The sequence below is a fragment of the Cyrtonyx montezumae genome, unplaced genomic scaffold (genome assembly GCF_038088225.1).
Source record: "Cyrtonyx montezumae isolate F1298 unplaced genomic scaffold, pur_monq_1.0 scaffold_4, whole genome shotgun sequence".
Classification (NCBI taxonomy): domain Eukaryota; kingdom Metazoa; phylum Chordata; class Aves; order Galliformes; family Odontophoridae; genus Cyrtonyx; species Cyrtonyx montezumae.
The window spans coordinates 33,778,403-33,785,138 of record NW_027072045.1 but is presented as its reverse complement, the minus strand read 5'-3'; the positions used below and the strand labels follow the sequence as shown (position 1 = coordinate 33,785,138).

At 50.0% G+C, this 6,736-nt stretch overlaps 1 non-coding gene across 1 annotated transcript; it reads right to left on the bottom strand.

The window, feature by feature from the left end:
- Positions 1 to 5,723: 5,723 nt before the first annotated feature.
- On the bottom strand, positions 5,724 to 5,866 carry LOC136055315 (small nucleolar RNA SNORA12). The gene has a single exon (XR_010622833.1). It is a non-coding gene; the product is annotated as a small nucleolar RNA SNORA12 (small nucleolar RNA).
- Positions 5,867 to 6,736: the final 870 nt, after the last annotated feature.

Sequence of the window (6,736 nt, the reverse complement as noted above, 5' to 3'; positions counted from 1 at the left end):
CCAACATGGCCTTCCTGCACCCAACCAATCCAACCCAACCCCCAAGACCCAACCCTAGCTCCCCAGGACCCAACCCAACCACAACCACAGCCCCCAGTCCAACCCCAATCCCACCCCACCACGGGCTCAGCCTCCCAGCAATCAGATGCCGGTTGCTCACATCATTGGGTGTAGGCTTGAAATTGCCCATCAGGGCAGCCATCGTGGTGGCAAGCCACCTGTGTGTTGTAGCTGCTGCAGTCCCTTATTCCCTGCAGCGCCACGAGGATGAGGTCGGTGTTCTCCGACGAGTGGAAGTGCTCTGCAAAGCGCTGGGGGGAATGAACACAGAGAGGGGGAAGGAACATCCGATGTGTTCCCCCCATTCCCACAGACTCCTCGGTCACGAATCCCACTGCGGCAAGCCCTCCTCACCAGCACAATGTCCGTGGTGATGGTGGACAAGGAGAACTCATCGTCATCTTACCACTCCTCGAGTTTCTCCTGCTCCTCCTTCTGCGGTGCTTCTCAGCCTGGAAAGGAGAGCAAGCCAAAGGTGAGTGAGCACTGAGTGCCTCCACCCCAAGCATGGGGCCGCGGGTCACAGCTCCTCCACCCCATGAGCTTCTGCTCCTTTGCTGCTCTGTGCAGCAGCCAACGCAGCGCCGTCCCCACTCACCCCTGTGGGACATCTGCAATGGACGGACAGCGCCAGCAGCCATCGCCTTATGGGCTCTCCCCACAATGAGTGCATAGAGGTGATGGAGAGCGCTGAGAGCAGAGCGGCACGTCCTGTCCTCCTGGGAGGCGCAGCACAGCACGAGGCTTCCCACCAGCTGCTCCAGCACGGGCAGGTGGAGCTCTTCATAGCGGGCCAAGCTGATTTGTCTCAAGGAGCCATGGCGCTGCGTGCAGAGAGCGCGATGCTGAGTGCACCCCTCCCCCAGTGATGGGAGTGGGGTGGGCAGAGTGGGGAGAAGGAGAGATGAAGACCCCCGCATTAGGGGTGTTAGCCCCTTACCCCGGCCTGGCAGAACTGCGCCAGCAAATGGCTCAGCTTCCAGATGCGCTGCTCTGCCTTGCGGCCCCCCAGCTCACCCCAGAAGGTGAGGGGAGGGGGGTGGAAGGAACAGCCCTCCTCTGTGCAGCCCCTGTGGGCAGAGCCCACCTGGAAGACGCTCCGCAGCTCCTCACCAATGCTGGCGATGGGGTGGACAATCACCAGCATGTGCAGCATTTGGTCCAGTGCCCTCAGGATCTGTGGGAGGGATGGAGGAGGGGAGTAAAAAGGGGAGAGGTAGGGGGGTGGGCATGGCGAAACCCTCTCCTGTGAGGCATGAGGGAGGGTCCTGCAGCTTCCAGGCACTCACCCTTGAGTAAAGGCTGACGTCCAGGTCCTGCTCTGAGGGAAGCAGGAGGATGCTCTGGAAGCACGTGGTCAACAGAGGGATCTTGTCCTCCAGCACCACCTCCACTGCGCTGCAAAAACAGAGAGTGCAACGCTGGGAGCACTGTGCTGCAGGACTGAATAGCTGGGCTGAGGTCAATGGGATGAGGTTCAATAAGGCCAAGTGCCGGGTCCTTCACTTTGGCCACAATAACCCCGTGCAATGCTATAGGCTTGGGGCAGGATGGCTTCAAGACTGTATAGAGGAAAAGGACCTGGGGGTGTTGGCTGATGCTCAGCTTAGAGCACAGGTCCAGCCATCATGAGGCTGTGGGTTGGTTAAGTAAACTAGGTGAGCTTGCTCCTTTGACTGAACGTTGTCAAAATCTGCTTTACAATGCTGCCAAATGATCACTTGATCTCCAAGAGGAATACACAGCCACACAAGGTGGGACCTTCCTTCCTAACAGCAGAATAATCTTGAACTGATTGCAGGACTGCTCTGTAGAATATTGATTTTGATAGATTCTACAGAAGCACGGGGCCCTCTGCTAGCAAGCTGCTTTAAAGATTTAGTTGGAATACAACCATAGGAACCTATCTAAGTTACCCAAAAAAATAATGCTCCATAGAGTAAATTGCCTCAAGTGGGAGGAGAACAAGGCACTTAACTTTCCCTTCCCCTTCCTAGGGAATTTTCAAATTCCCTACGAGTGCAAAAGACATTAAATGAACAGAATCATTCTTACTACGCCATCAATAACACATTGAGAAGCGGGTTTCCGAGGGTCCAGGCAAATTCCTGTTTCCAAGAGCAGTTCCTGATTTCCAGTGCTTATTCCAGTTTCAAACTCAATTTGAATCTGAAGGGAATGAAGACTTTCCTCAGGATGCAAGAGAAACGAAACAACTTGGCAGAGGTCATATTTAGGATGCATACTATCTGTAAAATAGAGTGCAAATTAATTACAATTACATCATAAGGTCTGGACCTGTAACTTTTAACTATGACCAAACTCACCAACAGCTCCAGAAGCCAGGCTGCGGCTTAATTACCCCAGAAGAATAGCAACAAGCTAGCACAAAGGCCATCTCAAGACTGTCGGCTCTGAAGTAGCCAGCATTGTTTAAGAATCGCAGAATCACAAAATTGTAGGGGTTGGAAGAGACCTCTAGTCTAGTCCAGAGAAGTCTAGTCCAACCCCCATGCCAAGCCAGCTCCCAGCCCAGGTTGCACAGCTCGGTGTCCAGGTGGGTCCGGAACATCTCCAGAGAAGGAGACCCCACCACCTCTGTGTGCACCGTCACTGCACTGGGAAGAAATTCCCACACACATTGGTGCGGAACTTGCTGTGCTTCAGTTTGTAGCCATTTTCCCTCATCCTATCGCCACACACTGCTGAGAGGAGCCCGGCCTCATCCCTTTGCCTCCTGCTCCTTAAATATTTATAGACGAGGATCAGATCCCCCAAATCTTCTTCTTTCAAGGATGAACAGCCCCAGGTCTCTCAGCCTTTCCTCATAAGAGAGGTGTTCCACGCTCTTTATCATCTCTGTAGCCCTCTGCTGGACTCTTTCAAGGAGATCCCTGTCTTTTTTGTACCGGGGAGCCCAGAACTGGGCACAGTACTCCAGATGAGGCCTCACCAGGGCACAGCAGAGGGGAAGGATCAACTCCCACAACCTGCTGGCCACGCTCTTCTGAATGCACCCCACAGGTTACCACCGGCCTTCTTGGCCACCAGGGCACACTGCTGGCTCATGGCCAACCTGTCATCCACCACGACACCCAGGTCCCTCTCTACAGAGCTCCTCTCCAGCAGGTCACCCCCCAACCTGTACGGGTGCATGCAGCTATTCCTCCCTAGGTGCAAGACTCTACACTTGCTCATGTTGAACCTCATCTGGTTCCTTTCTGCCCAGCTCTCAGCCTGCCCAGGTCTTGCTGAATAGCAGCACAGCCTTCCAGTGTGTCAGCCATTCCTTCCAGCTTTGTATCATCAGCAAACTTGCTGAGGGTGGACTCTTCCCTCATCAAGGTCATTGATGAAGATGTTGAACAGGACCAGACCCAGCACTGATCCCTGAGGAACACCATTAAGTACAGGCCTCCAGCTAGACTCTGCACCATCAATCACAACCCTCTGAGCTTTGCCAGTCAGCCAATTCTCAACCCACCTCACCATCTGTGGAGAGTGTTTTCGAAACTTGGCTCGAACTTTGGAGACCAAATACAGCTGGTCAGCAAAAATAATAGTAGCTAAGGGCATGCTGACCTGGTGTGTAAAACAGGAACCATAAGAACAAAGATAAGATTGTTGTTTTAAGGAAGTGCTGACCGCAGAAACCGCAAGAGCAGACACATGGAATAGCTCAAGCTTAGCCAATAAGGGAGCTCAGGCTTGCAATATGTATGAACCTCATTAAACTAACAGTATAAAAGAATGTAGCCTTCTGACTAAAGTTGAGATTTACTGATCATCTACGTGGTAGTGTGTTTGTCTCCCGCCGCTCCGACAACCATCCACTCATCTATTCCACACTCGTGATAATTCTCTTTTCTTCCAACTGCATGGAGACAGCATCTAGAACAAACTGTTCCAACACCTTTCCAAGGACAGAGGTGAAGCTGACTGGCCTGTAGTTACCCAGGTCTTCTTTTCTTACCCCTTCTGAAGGCCAGAGTGACACTGGCTATCCTCCAGTCTTCAGGCGCCTCTCCCATTTTCCAGGACCTCTCAAAGGTGATAGAGAGCAGTTCAGCGATCACCTCTGCCAAATCCCTCAGCACACATGGATGCATTCCATCAGGGCCCATGGATGTACACTGATGTTGCCTAGACACTCTTGGACCATCTCCTCCATCACCAAACGGGAGCTTTCCTTTCCCCAGTCCCTCTCACTTAGCCCCACAGTCCAGGAGTCCTGAGGGGGAGTTCCCACAGTGAAGCCAGAAGCAAAGAAGGCATGCAGTATCTCTACCTTCTCTGCATCTGCCATTACCAGAACATCCCCCTCATTTAGTAGGGGACCCACGTTTTCCCTAGTCTTCCTTCTACTGTCGACATACTTAAGAAAAGGAGTCTTATTTTAATTCCTCCTTATTGAAAAAACAAACCAAACAGCTGTGACATACCTCCGCCTGTCTTCTCACTGCTTTCATAGCTCTCTCTGTTTTTACTGTACCTGGGAAACCAGAGGTCTCAAACCACATCACAATTTAGATTATGGTAAGTCCCAATTATTGCCACAGTGTTTTGTGTTTCTGTCTCTAATTCCTTTGGAATTCCTTCAGATTATCCTCTAGCTTCCATGCACTTTTGCCTCAGCTAAACTCACTCCAGCAGAGCTCCAATACATTGCTTGAAGGGGAGCAACCAAGAGAATACAATCTCTGCTCTACTACTTGTACGCAAACCTGGAGTCACAGTATCAGCAACAGCATTCAAAATTAATAGTCTCTACCAAATATTAAACAGCCAGATGAGCTCGCTGAGTCCTCACTAAGATGACAGGCAGGAATATAGGATCATTCTTCTGTTACAAGAAGAAAGCTAGAGAGAATAATATAGCATATGATATTCTATCTTCAGATATGTGCCAGATAGGCCATATACTCACCAACAAAGAGATTCCTCAAAATCCAGAATCTAGATGATACCAGGAATCTACCTTTGATGAGTTTCGTTCTGAGCACAATTCCTGTTCTCTGAAATGTTTCTACTGAGCCCAGTAAAACTACACTTACCTTCAAATTCAGTATGCGATCCATCATTAGGAAGCACTTCGGACTCTTGGTTTCAGGATCCAAGTCTCTACCTCTCTGTTCTGGATCCCAATTCAGCATCAGCCGCAACCAACTTTCCATCGGTTCTACAATTAAACTAAACAAAAATACAATTAAACTAAACATTGTCAGGAACTTCATGAAGAGCTGAACACAACTGGCATGTGGGCTCCAAGTCTACCACAGTCTGCTTCCAAACAGCTTAATCTTAACCCACGAGGGTGTAAGAGCAGAGGGAAAGAGCAGCCTCGATGGGACAGAGGTGAAGGAAGATTGAAGTATCTCGTACTTGCGTGATATCCGAGTGCTCTGGGATTTCGAACAGTTCAATCTGTGGCTCCTGTGCCTGTGTAATAAAGCACTCCTTAATGTCTTCAGAAGTATAGTCCAATGGGACAGGAATCACCTGGAGAGACAAACGTTTCCAAAGAAGTAAAGATGACGGAAACCACTGCCTTGCAGAAAGCAATCAGTCCATCACTGAAGCTGGTATGCTCCTCAGTTCTGTTCAATGTCATCAAACAGGATGGGTGAGCACCTGCCTGTACAGATTTAAACTTGTGAGAACTTTCCTGTAGGAGTTGAATAAAAAGCTGAGAACTAAGAGCCTGAAAAAGATCTCAGCACAGCTTCCCTCCTTTCTGATCTCTGTGGTAGTTCCAGGCCGCTCTGATACCATTACAGATCTGACAAACAAACAAACCACCACAATAAACCACTAAGTGACCCATGCACAAGGAAAAAAAATCAAACTGAAGGGCTGATATTGGTAAATAATGACTACAATTTTGCACATATCCTTACATTTTCAGCCTACTCCAATTGTAAGGTGAGCACACAGCAGCTTGTGTGCCCATGGGAGCAGATTAGAGTAAGAAACTGTCACGGTGTTATCCATGACAGTGACCCAAGGGAAACCGAGAAGGGAGAGAGGAGAGAAAAAGAAACTGCGTCAGTGGCCACGCGGCCGCCCGAGCAGAGCTGCGCTCCGGGGGGGAGGGGGAAACCGGGAAGAGATGGGTCTACAAAAACAACGGCACGATCTGAGAAGGAACGGTAACTTTCCTAAATCTAATAAGATTGAACAACTGAGAGAGAGAGAAAATTTCCAAACCAAAAGCTGTGAGCTTACCTTAAGGAGGAAACTGCAGGGGAAGCACACGTGCTGAACCTCCGGCAGCCCAGAGCAACGCGCCCAGGCAGAGCGCCACCTGGCATCCGGTGCGGAGCTCCGCCCCTCTGCTGCTCCCACAGCATTAACTCCTTCACTGCTGCATGATGGTCTGGTGTGGAATACCGGCATCAAAACCACAAAACCACAACAGAAACCAGTTCTAAAACCTTGCCTGGAATCCCTGTGGTGTTTTTAAATCATATTTATGCAGGGAAGAGTTTCCCTTGCCCACTCAACACAGTTGATGCTCTGCTGCTATAATATGAAGAATTTAAGGATTGTAGCACAACCATCACGCACATCGGTTTTGGTTTTGTTCTGCCTCTGTCTGTGGGCAAAATGCTTCCGCATACTCTGACAAAGCTGAAAGTGAGCTTTCCCTTTCAGTTCAGTCATGGAGAAGTGCACA